Genomic DNA, 21,656 nt, shown 5'->3' with positions numbered 1-21,656 from the left:
AATAAATCCCTTGGGACCTTTCACTGTTAGACTCTACACAGTCAAGAAGATTCTGCACTTGAGAAGTGAGGAAGTTGAGGGCTCCCCTGACACATGGCTCATCCTTCAGAAAGCTGTGTGGCATATACAAGGCTGACCCTATGAGGAGTCAGGGGGAAAGCTGAGGCTTCCCACCATCTTCTCAGCTCCTTACTCTCCTGAATATCTCCTACCACTAATAGCACACTTCACGTGGTTATTAAAGGACAACCCATGCCTCTTAAGTATTCCCACAGTAACCTTTACTTAGCCGTGTCATGGCACTCAATTTCATGCTCCTGTTTTTGTGACTGTCTCACAAACCATGAATTTCAAGCACCAGGGCCTCTCACAGAGGTGGCAAGGATGCATGAAAAGAAAGCATGATTAGTTATATGGAAATACTTAGTAAAATGCAGACTGCCAAGAGGCTGTATTTTCAGTCATTCTAGCCACAGCTTTCTATACTGAAAAACTGTCCTTCCTGGGAAGTTTCCATAAGTTTTCTTACTTTTCTTCTTTATAAAAGCTTAATATTTCTCCTTCTCTCAGATTTATGCCACATTTAACAGTAAGTCAATGGAAAAATTTACTATGAGATGTAAATAACTTGAAAATGAGAATTTTTTTATCCTTTTTTTCAGTTACGGTTCTGAAGTCTGATATCTGTAGGACTGTGAGGGTAGAAATTCAGACAGGATTTCCATGTTACAGTCTTGAGGCAGAATTTCTTCTTTGAGAAATTTTAGTTTTTGCTTTTAAGGACTTCGATTAATTGAATAAGGCTCACCCACATCATTGAGGGCAATCTCCTTTACTTCAAGTCCATTGATTGTAGGTGTTGGCCACATCTACCTAATACCTTCAGAGCAACATCTAAACTTATTAAACTGAACAACTGGGCACCACAGCCTATCAAAATTGACACATAAAATTTAACCATCACGCCTTCATTCTGGGAATGGCACAGACCTTTTGCTCTCACCATAATCAAATAGAAAACAAATTATATGAGAAACCTGGTTTCAGATTTTGGGTGGGAACAGAAATTGACAAGCTGATTCTTAAATTTACATCAAAATACAAAGAACATAGAATAACCAGAACAATTTTTCAAAAGAACGAAGTTGGAAGACGACACAACCTTGTATCAAGACATCACAGGGGGCTTCCCTGGTGGCGCAGTGGTTTAGAGTCCGCCTGCCGATGCAGGGGACGCGGGTTCCTGCCCTGGTCCGGGAGGATCCCACGTGCCACGGAGCGGCTGAGCCCGTGAGCCATGGCTGTTGAGCCTGCGCATCCGAAGCCTGTGCTCCGCAACGGGAGAGGCCACAGCAGTGAGAGGCCCGCGTACCGCAAAAAAAAAAAAAAAAAGACATCACAAAATTACAAGAATTGAGATACTGTCATAGTGGCATAAGGATGGACATACAGATCTTAGAATAGAATACAGAGTCCAGACATACAGTCACACATATATGCTCAATTGCTTTTTGCCAAAGGTACCGAGGTAATTCAATCTGAAAGGACAATCATTTCCTCAAATTGTGCTGAAAAAATTGCATATTCATTTGGAACAAATAGGAGCCTTGACTCTTCCCTCACCACATACACAACAAATAACTTGAAATGGAAAACTTACTGAAGAAAATATAGTAAAAATAAAATATTCATAATGCCAGGGTAGGAAACAATTCCTTAGATACAGCGATACTACTCTATATCTAAGAGTAGTAGATACAGAGCATCTACATGTACAATGTAGAATGATGGGGACACGTCATTATACATTTCTCCTAACCCACAGAATGTACAATACCAAGGGTGAACCATAATGTAAACTATGGACTTTGGGTAATTCTGATGTGTCATAGCAGGTCCATCAATTGCAAAAAATGTACCACTCTGGTAGGAGATGTTGATAATGGAGGAATTCATGCATGAGTCGGGGCAAGGGGTATAGGAGAAGTCTCTGTACCTTCCTCTCAATTTCATCGTGAACTTATATCTGCTCTTAAAGAAATAAAGTCTAGGGAACAACTCCTACAGAACACCTACTGAACGCTGGCAGAAGACCTCAGACCTCCCAAAAGGCAAGAAACTCCCCACGTACCTGGGTTGGGCAAAAGAAGAAACAGAGACAAAAGAATAGGGACGGGACCTGCACCAGTTGGAGGGAGCTGTGAAGGAGGAAAGGCTTCCACACACTAGGAAGGCCCTTCTCGGGTGGAGACTGCCGGTGGCGGAGGGGGGAAGCTTCCGAGCCACGGAGGAGAGCACAGCAACAGGGGTGCGGCGGGCAAAGCAGAGCGATTCCCGCACAGAGGATCGGTGCCGACCGGCACTCACCAGCCCGAGAGGCTTGTCTGCTCACCTGCCAGATGGGCAGGAGCTGGGAGCTGAAGCTCGGGCTTCCGTCGGATCGCAAGGAGAGGGCTGGGGTTGGCTGCATGAACACAGCCTGAAGGGACTAGTGCGCCACGGCTAGCCGGGAGGGAGTCCAGGAAAAAGTCTGGAGCTGCAGAAGAGGTAAAAGACTTTTTCTTGCCTCTGTTTCCTGGTGCATGAGGCGAGGGGATTAAGGGCGCCACTTAAAGGAGCTTCAGAAACGTGCGCCGCAGCAATCAGCACGGATCCCAGAGATGGGCATTATGGGACTCTAAGGCTGCTGCTGCCGCCACCAAGAAGCCTGCGTGCGAGCACAGGTCACTATCCACGCCTCCCCTCCCGGGAGCCTGTGCAGCCCGCCACTGCCAGGGTCCCGTGATCCAGGGACAACTTCCCCGGGGGGAACGCACGGCGCGCCTCAGGCTGGTGCAATGTCACGCCGGCCTCTGCCGCCGAAGGCTCGCCCCGCATCCGTACCCCTCCTTTCCCCGCATCCGTACCCCTCCTTTCCCCGGCCTGAGTGAGCCAGAGACCCGAGGCCGCTGCTCCTTTAACCCTGTCCTGTCTGAGCGAAGAACAGACGCCCTCCAGCGACCAACATGCAGAGGCGGGTCCAAATCCAAAACTGAACCCCGGGAGCTCCGTGAAAAAAGAAGAGAAAGGGAAATCTCTCCCAGCAGACCCAGGAGCAGCGGATTAAATCTCCACAATCAACTTGTACCCTGCATCTGTGGACTACCTGAAGAGACAACGAATCATACCAAATTGACGTGGACTTTGGGAACAACGAGATATATATATATATAGATATTTTTTTTTCCCTTTTGTCTGTACAGCTTTGCTTTTACCATTTGTCCTAGGGTTCAGGTTGTCCGGCTTTTTTTTTCTTAAAATTTTTTTTTCTTAATAATTATTTTTTATTTTAATAACTTTATTTTATTTTACTTTATTTTATGGTATCTTCTTTCTTTCTTTCTTTCTTTTTCTTCTCCCTTTATTCTGAGCCATGTGGAGGACAGGCTCTTGGTGCTCCAGCCAGGCGTCAGGGCTGTGCCACTGAGGTGGGAGAGCCAAGTTCAGGACACTGGTCCACAAGAGACATCCCAGCTCAACGTAATATCAAATGGCGAAAATCTCCCAGAGATCTCCATCTCAACACCAAAACCCAGCTCCGCTCAACGACCAGCAAGCTACAGGGCAGGAAACCCTATGCCAAACAACTAGCAAGACGGGAACACAACCCCACCGATTAGCACAGAGGCTGCCTAAAATCATAAGGCCACAGACACCCCAAAACACACCACCAGACGTAGATCTGCCCACCAGAAAGACAAGCTCCAGCCTCATCCACCAGAACACAGGCACCAGTCCGCTCCACCAGGAAGCGTACACAACCCACTGAACCAACCTTAGCCACTGGGGACAGATACGAAAAACAATGGGAACTACGAACCTGCGGCCTGCAGAAAGGAGACCCCAAACACAGTAAGTTAAGCAAAATGAGAAGACAGAGAAACACACAGCAGATGAAGGAGCAAGATAAAAACCCACCAGACCTAAAAAATGAAGAGGAAATAGGCAGTCTACCTGAAAAAGAATTCAGAATAATGATAGTAAAGATGATCCAAAATCTTGGAAATAGAATGGAGAAAATACAAGAAACGTTTAACAAGGACCTAGAAGAACTAAAGAGCAAACAAACAATTATGAACAACACAATAAATGAAATCAAAAATTCTCTAGAAGGGATCAACAGCAGAATAACTGAGGCAGAAGAACGGATAAGTGACCTGGAAGATAAAATAGTGTAAATAACTACTGCAGAGCAGAAAAAAGAAAAAAGAATGAAAAGAATTGAGGATGGTCTCAGAGACCTCTGGGACAACATTAAACAAACCAACATTTGAATTACAGAGGATGTAGAATGGGATTAGGTTGTGTGCGCAGTAATCTTCAACTTTATGCTAAATGTTTTGTTACTTTAAAATCAAAGGCAAAGATAGCAAATTTTTAATACTGGCCAATGTGTATTTATTGTCCTCAAGCATACAATTTTGTATGCTTGAAATATATCTTAATAAAGTCCCGTGTTCCTGTACCAGGGCTAGACAGAATGAACCTTATAGCTAATTGAATTCAGAAATCATTTTCTACCATGAGCCAAAACTCATTCTGCAGTTGTAGAAACTTGTGTCTAGAAGGAAGACTAGACTTCCTTAAAGCCACACAGTGAGTTATTAATATAAATGGACTAAGGACAGTCTCGTGATAAGCCCTTTTCCTCTACACCTTACTCTTCAGGAAGATTTTAAAGTGTACTCTTGGCTGCATCTGCCTGACCCAGCGAGGAGTGATAGGTGTGACAATTCCTTCCAAGGCAAATCAGACAGATGAGAAAAGGGTAACTAGATGGGCTTTCACACCTAGGCAGGAGGGTGGATTATAAACCCAGGTATAACACTGCCTAAGACCCCACTATTAAAGAATCATTCTTTCAACTTCAGTATTGCCTTCTCCATTGAACTCTGTTAGAAGAGAAAAATACCTACAGGAGATATGAGGCCTTCAATCCTCTGAGTGAGTTTGGATTGGTCCAGAATTGGCAACTTCCTGAGGAAAAGTGTGCGGGATGTGGAACCTCCATAGAGTTATCTGGCATTGTGCTAGAGCCCCCTCTTTTTACCTAAGCTCAAACTACCTAGAGACCTCCCTCTAAACCTAGAGAAAATGGTCAACCATCACAGTCCAGGACTTTGATCAGAAAGTAGACAGGAACTAGCTTATATTTCCTCAAAAATATTTAAAATTCTGAAGTCTTGTAAAATAATTTAAGTAGCCTAATACTCATTAACTTTAACGTATTCTCCACAACTGCTTCTACGAAATGTTTCCTTCTAATTTTTTTTAGCTTAATGAAGCTTTTAGTCTTACCGTGAGCAACGGCATTTATAATGAAAAATGGACTCCTTGGGTAAAACAACAAAATCTTTCTCATAATATTAGAAGAAAGAGGCAAACAAATTGTTTAGATCATCTCCCAGTTTTCTGATCAAAGCTGTCTAAAACCCTGGCTTGGATCCTGGGTGTCTGAAGGACAGTACCATCCCTACAAACATCTATTATATAACGGCCACATATTCTACAAGGATGTTGCTTCACAAAACGGGAAGGTAGGCTGAAATCCCCACTCTGACACAAATCACTAAGTGACCTTTCATAAGTAGGGGTAGCCTCCCTGAGCCCTTCTCTTCATTTGTCAAACTGGCATTATAATACTGACATACACTCCACAAGGCTTTCGAAGTTTACATATGGGAAAGGGTTTTGAAATACAACTGTCTCTGATTGCAAGTGCCTGAGAGATAGCAAGCATTCTACATTAGCGTGGGTATACTCCACATGTAACCGGGTCAGTCAAGAAGGAAAGGGAGGAAGGGAGAGAAAGCAGAACTTGGAGGCTCTTCAGATCTTTCCTCAGTGACCAAGGTACCTTCCTCATACTCCATCTCATTTCCTACTCTATCCTCCATTCATCAGCTTACTCTACCCCATCCTTTATATCTGCATCAAGAGAGGGTACTGGTTACTATACAAGCAAGGGTATCCATTGTCACTGGCCCAATTCCCCCACCCCCTTTATTTATTTCTCATGCTACTTCATTCTTCTAAAAGCTCTAGGATTTAACTGTTGCATCACATAACACCTTTCCCCCTCTTTTTATTCTCAATGTACATCACAGTAACCAAAAGGCAGGTTCTTCATTTTTTGGTGGAAACTGAACTCAGATACATTTATATTTATTATAAAAGCATTATAAGAATGCTTCAACATATCTTACAACTCCTTCCCAATCCAGCTATGTTCAAAACTGGATTATATTTTCCTGAGTTTTCTTAATCTGCATTCCAGATTAATTAATATTCTGTGCCTTCGTCCCAACTGTTGTTTCACTGATGCCTGCAATAAACCTTAGATAGACTTTTTTTTAAATGAGGCACCATTCACTTATGAGGTTTTCCCTGGGGACAAAGAACATTATCAACCTTTGCACTACATTCTCCCACTGTCCAGAAAGAGATCCTGACTTTACCTATATGTGGACAGTAGCTTCCATCTCCTACCCCACAACAGTGTGCATTTTTCTATTTAAAAAAGTGATCTGGGGGCTTCCCTGGTGGCCCAATGGTTAAGAATCCGCCTGCCAATGCAGGGGACACAGGTTACAGCCCTGGTCTGGGAAGATCCTACATGCCGCGGAGCAACTAAGCTCATGCACCACAACTTCTGAGCCTGTGCTCTAGAGCCCATGAGCCACAACTACTGAGCCTGTGCACCACAACTACTGAGGCCCATGCACCTAGAGCCCGTGCTCTGCAACAAGAGAAGCCACCGCAATGAGAAGCCCACGCACCGTAACAGAGTAGCCCCCACTCGCTGCTGCTAGAGAAAGCCCACGTGCAGCAACAAAGACCGAATGCAGTCAAAAATAAATTAATAGGGCTTCCCTGGTGGCGCAGTGGTTGAGAGTCCGCCTGCTGATGCAGGGGACACGGGTTCGTGCCCCGGTCCAGGAAGATCCCACATGCCACGGAGCAGCTGCGCCCGTGAGCCATGGCCGCTGGGCCTGTGCGTCCGGAGCCTGTGCTCCACAACGGGAGAGGCCACAGCGGTGAGAGGCCCGCGTACCACCAAAAAAAAAAAAAAAAAAAAAAATTAATAAAATTTTTAAAAAATTATTTAAAAAAATTTTTTAAGTGATCTGAATTTCTGGTCAGATTCTCATGAACAATCTGCAAACTCTTCCTGTGATATTTGACCATTATATTGGGAAGTCAGGCTCTGGGCATATTTTAATCAGTTAAGGTAAACTGGCAGGTAATCTGATGCTTAACCACTTGTTAAATTTATAACATCGTTTCTTTGAAATCAGTCTTCAGTTTAAATAAGTCACTTGTTCTTGATCTTTTGAATTCTCTTTAATACAAAATTCAGACTGATCTGCAAGAAATCTCAAGACTGAAGTACAGCAACAGTGAGACAGATGTTGCACTTTATGTGATGTAATAATTATTTTTATCATACCACCTATATTTCACTAAGGGAATATAAGAAATAGGAGACAATTACTGTTAAGTAGGGAGTTTTTCTTATTTTCTACAAGGCTGAATCGTCTTTCCCTTACAGCTTCCAAATAGAAGCAAATGACCATATGCCTGATTTTACAAGGTGTTGGGCTCAGGGCTACCTGAAAGAGCTTCAGTAAATGTCTGTTGACCACGCACAGTGTGCCAGTCACTGTGCTCAGTGGCACTAAGGTGGGGAAGAAGGTACAGTCTCTGGACTTGAGCATTCTACAGTCTGATGGGGGAATGCAGTCATGTGACCAATTATAATTCTGTGTAGTAAATGCTATTAAAAAGGAAAACAGGACATAGAGAAGGGACCATAACCCATACTGGTCATGAGGTCAGAAAATACTAGTACCTGGTCTGCAGAAAGAGGGAAAAGATAAAGGTAACAGGGTGAGTGAGGAGGCCAGACACTGAGGGCCTTATAGGTTATATTAAGAAGCTGGGCCTTTACCTTGAAAGCAATGTAAAGTTATTACAGAATTTTTAATACACAGGGGGTAGGCATAATCAGATTTTTGAAAGTATGTTCTGTTTTGCAGCATGGAGATGGATTGAAAGAAGAAACAGTTTGGAGACATGAAAAATTAGTCCAAGAGGTTGTAGCAGTCTTACTTGGGGACTGACAAGAGTAAGAGAGAGAGTGCGGGGCGGGGTGGGGGGCTGAATTTGAAAAATATTTGGGAGTAGAATCAACAGGACGTAGTAGTTTACTGCATGTAGGAGGGAGGGAAAAGAAGGATTTAAAAATGATGCAGGCATAGAAGTAGAGAAGGATATGTTTTATTTGAAATGCCTATGGAACATCCCAATGAAGATCCACAATAAGTTGTTAAATATACATAACTGAAGCCATGGAGAGAAACTGGGTCTGGAGGTATAGTTTTGAACACTGTCACTTATAGGTGGTAACTGAAATGAATGAGATTGCCAGTAGATGGTTGGGGGGGGTATGTAGAGTGAGAAGATAATAAGGTCCAGACAAAACAATGAGAAGCATCTGTGTTGAAGGCATCCAATGAGGAAAAAATGTTTGCAAATAAACTAAAAGGGACTGGCTAGACAGGAAGAAGGAAAATAGTGAGCTTGGGTCCACTTAGAACCCCTTAACCATGGTAATATAAAACATATTCACAGAGGTAGGAAAACTGTTTAGATATGAATGGACAGCCAGCTAGGTAGCCGGAAAAAAACCTGAGAAGAGTGTCCTCTGCCAATGGTTGTGCATCACAAGTAATCAAGTTTCAGAAAAGCAGAATTCCCAAATATCAAAATTAATGTACCTACAATTAATAAGTATTCCTGCTCACATCTAACAATCCACCCACCAGCTCTGTGAAAGGAGATATACTTGGGACCAGGGAGATCTGAGTTAAAATCCTGTGCCTGTCAGTGACAAGGGATGTAATCTTGGGACACTGAACTGAACTCAGACTTTGCTCATCTGCAAAATAAATATAATACCCTCCACCTCACAGGATTGTTGCAAGGATTACAGATATAAAGAGCTTAGCACTGTGTTTAGTACACAGTAATGCTTATTAGCAAATGCCTATTGAATCCGAATGAATTATTTTACAGGAGTCCCTACCCTCCAGGGACTTACAATTCTTACACAGGGAGAGATCACTAAACTACCTAATGGCAGGCTTGACTTCTCTCCAATTTAACCTCTGATTCCATTCAAAAATGGTCATCAACTATAAAAACAGGAAAAACAGGAGGCTAAGAGTAAGGAAACAAGTCTTTCTAAAATATGTTCCAGCATTAGATCACCTACTGTCCTGGTTCTAAGTATGTAAGCCCAAAGGCAATCCATAGCAATGCTCACTTGTGTGCAGAGCCTACTGCCAGACCTGATAGGGAAGAAAGGCAAAGGAAGAAAAGAGAAAAACTGACACAGCACTAGTAACTTTGTGTCTGGTTGAAGAAAAAGTGATAACTACCAAGAAAAGTGCCTTCACATCATCATGTATCACATACAAATTACTAAAAATAGAGCAGTTGAGTTTCCTGGAAAGGAAGCAATAAAAGGATGTGTACATTTATCTAATCCTATTTCACTCATTCTCTTCTCCCCAGATTTATTAGAATCAGGTAGCCTAGAGTTCCAATCTAGTTCAGCCACTCTCCAGCCATGATTCTGAGCATATTACTTCATATTTCTAAGACTGGGTTTCCTCAACTATAAAAAGAAGATAAAAATGAATTATATAGCACACATAAAATAATATACACTAAATACTAAGCACAATACTTGGACATATTTAGCACTAAAATTATTTATTAGTAGTTCATTAACATTGATTATGGCAGCTATATGAGTATAGCAATTTTGCCCCTTTGACCATATTCATCTTCCCCTCTGCACCATCAACAACCATTTCCCCTACATGCTCTACTTCAAATAGTTCTCAGGAAAACTCACACGGCTGCTATGAGCCCAACTGGCTATGTCCTGCACTACAGGCAGAGTCCTTTTCTGCTCAGAGAGAGAGTCACAAAAGACCAAAGGCTACTACGGCTTATTAGAAGCAGCACCAGCCTGTGTGACAGTCCCAATTCTGTCACTTAGGAATTCAGTAACCTCACACAAGTCACTTAACTCCTGTGAGTTTGTTTCCACATGTGTACAGCAGGAACTATACACCTACCTCCACAGGACTGTTAAGAGAATTACATGACAATATTTATGTAAAGGTGCTTTGGAAGCTGTAAAGCCTTCTATGAATGAGGAAATTACTATTAGTATTATCCAGGTACAGAGTGGTTGCTCTTTTTTGTTTCCATCACACTATCTCAGATCACACTATTAGAAAACCCAACAGATCACACTGGCACTTAAAGCATAAAAGTTGTCTTCTTTGAGCACTTAGTATGGATAAGGGTTACGGATTGTTCATACGGAACACTTCTGGATTAGAGTGCTTTTTATCTTTTGCTTTACTTTATTTTTTTATATTGAAATAATTATAGACTCACAAGAAGTTGCAAAATTCATACAGAGAGGAGGTCTCTCTACCCACCATCCCTCTCCCCCTAGTGGTGACACCTTACATAATGATAGTGCATTATCAAAACCAGGAAAATGGAGATTCAAGCTTTAAAAAAAGAAAAAAAAAAAGCTGATATTGTAAAACAGTAAGAAGAAAACATCTTGGAGTGGATAAAACCAATATCCTAGCAATCATAAACGAAAAAGATCAAAAAATTTAACTACATAGAAATATTTAAAAATTGAACATTTTTTTTAAGGAACCTCCATACTGTTCTCCATAGTGGCTGTATCAAATTACATTCCCACCAACAGTGCAAGAGGGTTCCCTCTTCTCCACACCCTCTCCAGCATTTATTGTTTGTAGATTTTTTGATGATGGCCATTCTGACTGGTGTGAGGTGATACCTCATTGTAGTTTTCATTTGCATTTCTCTAATGATTAGTGATGTTGAGCATCCTTTCATGTGTTTGTGGGCAATCTGTATATCTTCTTTGGAGAAAGGTCTATTTAGGTCTTCTACCCATTTTTGGATTGGCTTGTTTGTTTTTTTGATATTGAGCTGCATGAGTTGCTTGTAAATTTTGGAGGTTAATCCTCTATCAGTTGCTTCACTTGCAAACATTTTCTCCCATTCTGAGGGTTGTCTTTTTGTCTTGTTTATGGTTTCCTTTGCTGTGCAAACCTTTTAAGTTTCATTAGGTCCAATTTGTTTATTTTTGTTTTTATTTCCATTTCTCTAGGAGGTGGGTCAAAAAGGATCTTGCTGTGATTTACATCATAGACTGTTCTGCCTATGTTTTCCTCTAAGAGTTTTATAGTGTCCAACCTTACATTTAAGTCTTTAATCCATTCTGAGTTTACTTTTGTGTATGGTGTTAGGGAGTGTTCTAATTTCATTCTTTTACATGTAGCTGTCCAGTTTTCCCAGCACTACTTACTGAAGAGACTGTCTTTTCCCCATTGTATTCTCTTGCCTCCTTTGTCATAAATTAGGTGACCATAGGTGCACGTGTTTATCTCTAGACTTTCTATCTTGTTCCACCGATCTATATTTCTGGTTTTGTGCCAGTATCATACTGTTTTGATTACTGTAGCTTTGTAGTATAATATGAAATCAGGGAGCCTGATTCCTCCAGCTCCGTTTTTCTTTCTCAAGATTGCTTTTGCTATTTGGGGTCTTTTAAAAGAGTGGATATATGTATATGTATAACTGATTCACTTTGCTGTACACCTGAAACTAACACAACATTGTAAATCAACTATACTCCAATAAAAAGTAAAAAAATTTTTCAACATGGAAAAATATAAACAAAATAAGAAAATAGCAAACTGAAAACAAATATTTGCAACATATATAGCAAAATCATAATTTCTATAAAATAGAAAATAACTATTTCCTCCGAAATCTACTTATAAAAAGACCAAATCTTCAATAAAAAATAGGCAAGTCCATAAACAGATTTCATAGAAAAAAAATGGATAATGGATGCTTAAGAAGACATTCAACTTCAACTATAATTAAATAAGTGATAGTTAAAATAAGAATTTTTCAATAAATAATTTTCGAAAAGATCAAAAAGCTTTACGGGAAATGAATTTTGCAAGTTTAAGGGAAACATGCTCTCATACACTGCTGGTAGGGGAGAAAATTGGTACAACCTCTTTGGAGGGCAATCTGCACCTGAGTGCAAAGGTTTTCTCTCCATCTATGTGTTCAATACTTGCATAGTTCCCAGAAAAATTCTGACTTGAGATTTAATAAATTTACATTGAGAGATTTAATAAATATACACATACATACATACATGGTAGTTAAGTAGTTGAAACCATCTCCCCATCCACCACCCCAAAATACAGCCAGACAGTGGTAAAATGTTTTCCATTAGTGACAATTAATAATAATTAACATCTATATAGCAATTTACCATTTATGAAACACTTTCTTATGTTACTTTAACATTAACCCTCACAATATGCTATGAAATTGGTATCTTCATCCCCATTTTCCAGATTGATAAACTAAGATTAAGTAATTTTCTCAGGCTTATGCAGCTAGTAAGTGGTGGACTTGGGCATCAACTAGGTATGTCTTACTTCAAATCCCATGTTCTTTCTTTGACACCTGCATTTGTATATCTCCCCGTTCTGCTTTAACTTTTTACAATATGCATCTATTAATTTTTTAATTTTGAAAAAGAAACTAATAAAACAAAACTGTTTCAAAGAAAACAAGTAGGTAGTAAGAACAAGGAGAAATCATTCAGTCTGGGTATTAGCAAATGCTATGCCTAGAAAAATAATTTCTTCTTAATCAAGAATGAGTGTACAAAACAAAATACAACCACATAATGTATACAAAAAGAAACTGCAAAGTAAAAGAAGAACTCTATATTCAAGAAGAAGAGAAATAGTACAGTTTTAAAAAGTATTACTGGAGGGGAAAAAAGAAAATGAGTAAGTATAAGGAGGCCAAAGACAGAGACCTAAGTGGAGTGGTAGTCCCAGATCAGGCAATCTCCGCAGATGGGCAGCAGCCTGGGCCAAGTGAGAGAAGCTTGGCAGGGCTTAACTACAACATGTACCATGTGAAGTCATGCAGAAAACAGCAATAATGGATTACTGATCGCCTTATGACAGCCCTCAGGAACCCTGCCGATACCATGGGGACATGGGACTGAGGTCCAACAGTTCACAGGTAGAACACTGTGAGCCAGGCACTAGACCGGGTAGTGGGAACATCTTCAGAAAGTACCACCCTACACTAACCCTAGGAAGTCAAGAGTGCCTCTGGGTCTCTGGGTCCTACCAACTTTGTGAGGTTTTGCTAATTCAACAATAACATTTCATAACTAACAAATGAGAACATTTTCCCATGTACTTTCCACTTGGAGTTGTTGAATCATACAGCTGGTGGAGGCAGAGAAATAACTATAAATTGGAAGGAGTTATTTAAATATTTGGGATGTTTAGGGGGTTTCCTGCCAAATTATTATGATAGCAATTTTTTCCAAACCATTGTTTCTTATGTAAACCTATTAGTTTTCACTATAGAGCAATGAAATTTTTTGTTTTATTATTTTAAGTTTGGACAAAATAAACCCAGCACCAGTCTTAGTCCAACTGTGCTGGAGATACTTGAAAAATATATATATATACATACACACACCTGCTCAATTTCACTAACATGTCTTGTTTCATCTAAAGTTACAAAAATGATTACCTTTTATAAGTAGCAACTTCTAATGTGTGTGTAGAAAGAACATTTCCTGCTTTTGGGCAGATTCATTCTAAATTAAGAAGTTTGAAATCATCTTTCTTTTCCTATATACAAATAAACAAAAAGAATGTGAAGACTATTAGACATGTTTTCATTTTCTGTTCAAATCACATGTATTGTCTAAGTAATTTAGTCTAATAGTACATGTATCTGTTTTGTTAAGGTAGTTAACACGTTTTGTGTAGAATAAAATGTAATAACCATAGAGTCTTCTTTAGTTAAATATGACAATATAAATATATTTGTTGTCATTATGGCATTCATTATCCTGAACACAGGATAGCAAAAATATTCTTTGGTTAAACCTAAATAATAATGAACTGGAGGTGGCTCATACCCAATAACTTCACAGGTATATGAATTAGACCTTTAATGCATTTATTAAATAAATAAATAGCTATTGAACACCTAAACCTGTAATTTCTTAGAGCAATGTCTCTAAGCTGTTCAGCCTTCTTCTTTAAACCAATACTATACAGCAAACCATGTAAGAAGCAATAGAAAATTAACTTGAGATTATCAGCCTAATGATACAGCCTTCACAGTGTGGAATGCTTTATGAAAAGAATATCACTGCTGGAGAATAAGATGCTAACACATTTTCTAGGATTTCACCAGGTATCTACATCTGTAGATCTGTATGCATGTGCCAAGTTTTTGTTTGGTGTTTGCCTGAGCTGCTTAAGGCTTCTGTCCAGTGAAGGGACAATCCTGCCTAATTACTATACTCCATTTGTCCTACAGCTAAGAATACATAGTTTCCTTCTTTATTAGCCTCTCCCAGCAAAACAGAACCATGACACAGAATCTGAACTCAACCCAATTAGGAACTTTCAAGTCAGGATAAAAGGCAGAAGCTCCACGCATACAGCATACAACCTGCATTCCAGAAATAGATTTGAAACATCCTGGTGGGGCAGAGCCAGCAAGTTCACTTTCCTGTCACCAAGTCACCACTAATAGGAGAAAGGATGCTTCTGCATCACCTAGGAATATCTCCTATCTGCCAAAAGGAAACTGCATTTCCCTCGAGGAAGCCAACCCTTCCAATCTCAGAGGTTTAATGGGTATTCACTACTAATCTTCTACTGGCACAGCACATATAAGGAAGCAAGTGAGCAACCCACTCAGTTCTACTGAATGGATTATTCGTCTTTGTGTTTCCTTTCTAGTCTCCTTACACTCTACTCTCAATACGGAAGCCAGAGTAAACCCTTCACAAAATGTCAAATCATATCAGTCCTCTCTCAAAGCCCTGCCTTGGCTTCCCATTCCACTGCAAGCAACAATGGCTTACAAGGCCTTTGTGATCTGGCCCCCCATGATCTCTGACATCTCCTCCTCTCACTTCACTAACTGTTACAAGAGTGCTGGCCTCCTTACTTTTCTTCAAATAGAAGAGGCCACTCAAAAGCCCATGCAGGGAGACCTTCAAGATGGTGGAGGAAGAAGAAGTAGAGATCACCTCCCTCCCCACAAACACATCAGAAATACATCTACATGTGGAACAGCTCCTACAGAACACCTACTGAATGCTGGCAGAAGAACTGAGACTTCCCAAAAGACAAGAAACTCCCCACGTACCTGGGTAGAGCAAAAGAAAAAAGAAAAAACACAGAAAAAAGAATAGAGACGGGACCTGCACCTCTGGGAGGGAACTGTGAAAGAGGAAAAGTTTCCACACACTAGGAAGCCCCTTCACTGCCGGAGACAGGGGGTGGCGGGGGGGAGGGGAAGACTGGAGTCACGGAGGAGAGCGCAGCAACAGGGGTGCGGAGGGCAAAGTGGAGAGATTGCCGCACAGAGGATCAGTGCCGACCGGCACTCACCAGCCTGAGAGGCTTGTCTGCTCACCCGCTGGGAGGGGCTGGGGCTGGGAGCTGAGGCTCAGGCTTCAGAGGTCAGATCCCAGGGAGAGGACTGGGGTTGGCTGCGAGAACACAGACTGAAGGTGGGCAGTGTGCCACAGCTAGCGGGAAGGAGTCCGGGAAGAAGTCTGGACCTGCCTAAGAGGCAGAGACCATTTTTTCGGGGTAGAGAGGAGAAGGGATTCAGAGCATGGCCTAAAAGAGCTCCAGAGACAGGCACAAGCCACAGCTATCAGCATGGACACCAGAGACGGGCATGAAATGCTAAGGCTGCTGCTGCCGCCACCAAGAAGCCTGTGTGCAAGCACAGGCCACTATCCACACCTCCCCTCCTGGGAGGCTTTGCAGCCCACCACTGCCAGGGTCCCATGATCCAGGGACAACTTCCCAGGGAGAACACACAGCACGCCTCAGGCTAGCCCTGCATTCAGTACCCCTCCCTCCCCCAGCCTGAGTGAGCCAGAGCTCCCTAATCAGCAGCTGGTTCAACCCCATCCAGTCTGGGGAGGGGAAAAGATGCCCTCAGGCGACCTACAGGCAGAGGCGGGTCCAAATCCAAAGGTGAACCCCGGGAGCTGTGCGAACAAAGAAGAGAAAGGGAAATCTCTCCTAGCAGCCTCAGGAGCAGCGGATTAAATCTCCACAATCAACTTGATGTACCCTGCATCTGTGGAACACCTGAACAGACAATGAATCATCCCAAAACTGAGGCGGTGGACTTTGGGAGCAACTGCAGACTTGGGGCTTGCTTTCTGCACCTAATTTGTTTCTGGTTTTATGTTTATCTTAGTTTAGTACTTAGAGCTTATTATCATTGGTAGATTTGTTTATTGATTTGGTTGCTCTCTTCCTTTTATATATATGTTTTTGTCCTTTTTCTTTTTTTCTGAGTGTGTATGTGTATGCTTCTATGTGTGGTTTTGTCTATATAGGTTGCTTTTACCATTTGTCCTAGAGTTCTGTCTGTTTTTTTTGTTTTTTATTACTTTTTAATTTTTTAAAAAATTTCTTTTATTTTAATTATCTTATTTTTTCTTTCTTTCTTTTTTTCTCCCTTTTCTTCTGAGCCATGTGGCTGACAGGGTCTTGGTGCTCCGGCTGGGTGTCAGGCCTGTGCCTCTGAGGTGGGAGAGCCAAGTTCAGGACATTGGTCCACCAGAGACCTCCTGGCCCCACGTAATATCAAACAGCGAAAGCTCTCCCAGAGATCTCCATCTCAATGCTAAGACACAGCTCCACCCAACAACCAGCAAGCTCCAGTGATGGACACCCTAATCCAAACAACTAGCAAGACAGGAACGCACCCCACCCATTAGCAGAGAGGCGGCATAAAATCATAAGTTCACAGACACCCCAAAACACACCTCTGGATGCAGTCCTGCCCACAAGAAAGACAAGATCCAGCCTCATGCACCAGAACACAGGCACCAGTCCCCTCCACCAGGAAGTCTACACAACCCACTGAACCAACCTTAGCCACTGGGGACAGACACCAAAAACAAAAGAAAGTACAAACCTGCAGCCTGCGAAAAGGAGACCCCAAACACAGTAAGTTAAGCAAAATGAGAAGACACAGAAACACAGAGCAGATAAAGGAGCAAGGTAAAAACCTATCAGACCAAACAAATGAATAGGAAATAGGCAGTCTACCTGAAAAAGAATGCAGAATAATGTCAGTAAAGATGATCCAAAACCTTGGAAATAGAACGGAGAAAATACAAGAAACGTTAAACAAGGACCTAGAAGAACTAAAGAGCAAACAAACAATTATGAACAACACAATAAATGAAATTAAATATTCTCTAGAAGGAATCAACAGCAGAATAACTGAGGCAGAAGAACGGATAAGTGATGTGGGAGATAAAATAGTGGAAATAACTACCAGAGCACAATAAAGAAAAAAGAATGAAAAGAATTGAGGACAGTCTCAGAGACTCCTGGGATAATATTAATCACACCAACATTTGAATGATAGGTGTCCCAGAAGAAAAAGAGAAAAGGAAAGGGACTGAGAAAATATTTGAACAGATTATAGTTGAAAACTTCCCTAATATAGGAAAGGAAAGAGTCAATCAACTCCAGGAAGTGCAGCGAGTCCCATACAGGACAAATCGAAGGAAAAACCCGCCAAGACACATATTAATCAAACTATCAAAAACTAAATACAGGGCTTCCCTGGTGGCGCAGTGGTTGAGAGTCTGCCTGCTGATGCAGGTGACACGGGTTCGTGCCCCGGTCCAGGAAAATCCACGTGCCGTGGAGCGGCTGGGCCCGTAAGCCACGGCCGTTGGGCCTGCACGTCCAGACCCTGTGCTCTGCAACGGGAGACACCACAACAGTGAAAGGCGTGCGTACCACAAAAAAAAAAAAAAAAAAAAACTAAATACAAAGAAAAAATATTAAAAGCAGCAAAGGAAAAACAACAAATAATATATAAGGGAATCCCCATAAGGTTAACAGCTGATCTTTCAGCAGAAACTCTACAAGCCAGAAGGCAGTGGCAGGACATACTTAAAGTAATGAAAGGGAAAAAGCTGCAACCAAGATTACTCCAACCAGTAAGGATCTCATTCAGATTCGACAGAGAAATTAAAACCTTTACAGACAAGCAAAAGCTAAGAGAATTCAGTACCACCAAACCAGCTTTACAACAAATGCTAAAGGAACTTCTCTAGGCAGGAAACACAAGACAAGGAAAAGACCTACAATAACAAACCCAAAACCATTAAGAAAATGGTAATAGGAACAGACATATCGATAATTACCTTAAATGTAAATGTACTGAATGCTCCAAACAAAAGACACAGACTGTCTGAATGGATACAAAAACAAGACCTGTATATGCTGTCTATAAGAAACCAACTTCAGACCTAGGGACACATACAGACTGAAGTGAGGGCTTGGAAAAAAATATTCCATGAAAATGGAAATCAAAAGAAAACTGGAGTAGCAATTCTCTTATCAGACAAGATAGACTTTAAAGACTATTACAAGAGACAAAGAAGAACACTACATAATGATCAAGGGATAAATCCAAGAAGAAGATATATCAATTGTAAATATTTATGCACCCAACATAGGAGCACCTCAATACATAAGGCAAAAGCTAACAGCTATAAAAGGGGAAATTGACAGTAACAATCAGAGTGGGGGACTTTAACAGCCCACTTTGACCACTGGACAGATCATCCAAAATGAAAAAAACTAAGGAAACTCAAGCTTTAAATGATACATTAACCAAGATGGACTTAATTAATATTTATAGGACATTCCAATCAGAAACAACAGAATACACTTTCTTCTCAAGTGCTCATAAAACATTCTCCAGTATAGATCATATCTTGGGTCACAAATGCAGCCTTGGTAAATTTAAGAAATTTCAAATCATATCAAGTATCTTTTCCGACCACAACTCTGTCAGACTAAATATCAATTACACGAAAAAACATCCGTAAAAAATACAAACACATGGAGGCAAAACAACACACTACATAATAACCAAGCAATCACCAAAGAAATCAAAGAGAAAATCAAAAAATACGTAGAAACAAAAGACAGTGAAAACACAATGACCCAAAACCTACAGGATGCAACAAAAGCAGTTCTATGAGAGAAGTTTATAGCAATACATCACTATGTCAAGCAACAAGAAACATCTCAAATAAACAACCTACCCTTATACCTAAAGCAATTAGAGAAAGAAGAATGATAAAACCCCAAAGTTAGCAGAAGGAAAGAAATTATAAAGATCAGATCAGAAACAAATGAAAATGAAATGAAGGAAACAATAGCAAAAATCAGTAACACTAAAAGCTGGTTCTTTGAGAAGATAAACAAAACTGATAAACAATTAGGCAGACTCATCAAGAAAAAAAGGGAGAAGACTCAAATCAATAGAATTAGAAATGAAAAAGGAGAGGTAACAACTCACAGGTCAGAAATACAAAGGATCATGACAAATAACTGCAAGCAACAATATGCCAATAAAATGGACAACCTGGAAGAAATGGACACATTCTTAGAAAAGCACAACCTTCCGAGACTGAACCAGGAAGAAACAGAAAATATAAACAGACCAATCATAAGCACTGAAATTGAAACTGTGATTAAAAATCTTCCAACAAATAAGAGCCCAGGACCAGATAGCTTCACAGGTGAATTCCATCAAACATTTAGAGAAGCCTAACACCTATCCTTCTGAAACTATTCCAAAATATAGCAGAGGGAGGAACACTCCCAAACTCATTCTACAAGGCCACCATCACCCTGGTACCAAAACCAGACAAAGATATCACAAAAAAAGAAACCTACAGGCCAATATCACTGATCAACACAGGTGCAAAAATCCTCAACAAAATACTAGCAAACAGAATCCAACAGCACATTAAAAAGATCATACACCATGACCAAGTGGGATTTATCCCAGGAATGCAAGTATTCTTCAGTGTATGCAAATCAATCAATGTGATAAACCATTTTAACAGATTGAAGGAGAAAAACCATATGATCACCTCAACAGATTCAGAAAAAGCTTTAGACAATATTCAACACCCATTTATGATAAAAACCCTCCAGAAAGTAGGCATAGAGAGAACTTTCCTCAACATAATAAAGCCCATATATGACAAACCCACAGCCAACATCATTCTCAATGGTGAAAAACTGAAACCATTTCCTCTAAGATCAGGAACAAGTCAAGGTTGTCCACTCTCACCCCTATTATTCAACAGACTTTTAGAAGTTTTAGCACAGTAATCAGAGAAGAAAAAGAAATAAAAGGAATCCAAATCGGAAAAGAAGAAGTAAAGCTGTCACTGTTCGCAGATGACATGATACCATATATAGAGAATCCTAAAGATGCTACCAGAAAACTACTAGAGCTAATCAATGATTTGGTAAAGTATCAGGATGCAAAATTAATGCACAGATATCTCTTGCATTCCTACACACTAATGATTAAAAATCTGAAACAGAAATTAAGGAAACACTCCCATTTACCACCACAAAGAAAAGAATAAAATACCTAGCAATAAACCTACCTAAGGAGACAAAAGACCTGTATACAGAAAACTATAAAAAAAACTGATGAAATAAATTAAAGATGATACAAACAGATGGAGAGATATACCACGTTCTTGGATTGGAAGAATCGACACTGTGAAAATGACTTTACTACCCAAAGCAATCTATGGATTCAATGCAATCCCTATCAAGTTTCCAATGGCATTTTTCACGGAAGTAGAACAAAAATTTTCACAATTTGTATGGAAACACAAAAGACCCTGAATAGCAAAAGTAATCTTGAGAAAGAAAAACAGAGCTGGAGGAATGAGGCTCTCTGACTTCAGACTATACTACAAAGCTAAAGTAATCAAGACAGTATGGTTCTGGCACAAAAACAGAAACACAGATCAGTGCAACAAGATAGAAAGCCCAGAGATAAACCCAAGCACATATGGTCAACTTATTTTTGATAAAGGAGGCAGGAATATACAATAGAGAAAAGACAGACTCTACAATAAGTGGTGCTGGGAAAACTGGACAGCTACATGTAAAAGAATGAAATTAGAACACTCCCTAACACCATATACAAAAGGTAACTCAAAATGGAGTAAAGACCTAAATATAAGGCCAGACATTATAAAACTCTTAGAGGAAAACACAGGCAGAACACTCTGTGACATAAATCACAGCAAGATGCTTTTTAACCCACCTCCTAGAGAAATGGAAATAAAAACAAAAATAAACAAATTGGACTTAATGAAACTTAAAAGCTTTTGCACAGAAAAGGAAACCATAAACAAGACGAAAAGACAACCCTCAGAATGGGAGAAAATATTTATAAATGAAGCAACTGACAAAGGATTAATCTCCAAAATTTACAAGCAGCTCATGCAGCTCAATACCAAAAAACAAACAACCCAATCCAAAAATGGCCAGGAGACCTGAATAGACATTTCTCCTAAGAAGATATAC

This window comes from Grampus griseus (genome assembly GCF_964374135.1).
Source record: "Grampus griseus genome assembly, chromosome: 15".
In the NCBI taxonomy this organism is placed as follows: domain Eukaryota; kingdom Metazoa; phylum Chordata; class Mammalia; order Artiodactyla; family Delphinidae; genus Grampus; species Grampus griseus.
This window is presented reverse-complemented; position numbering follows the sequence as displayed.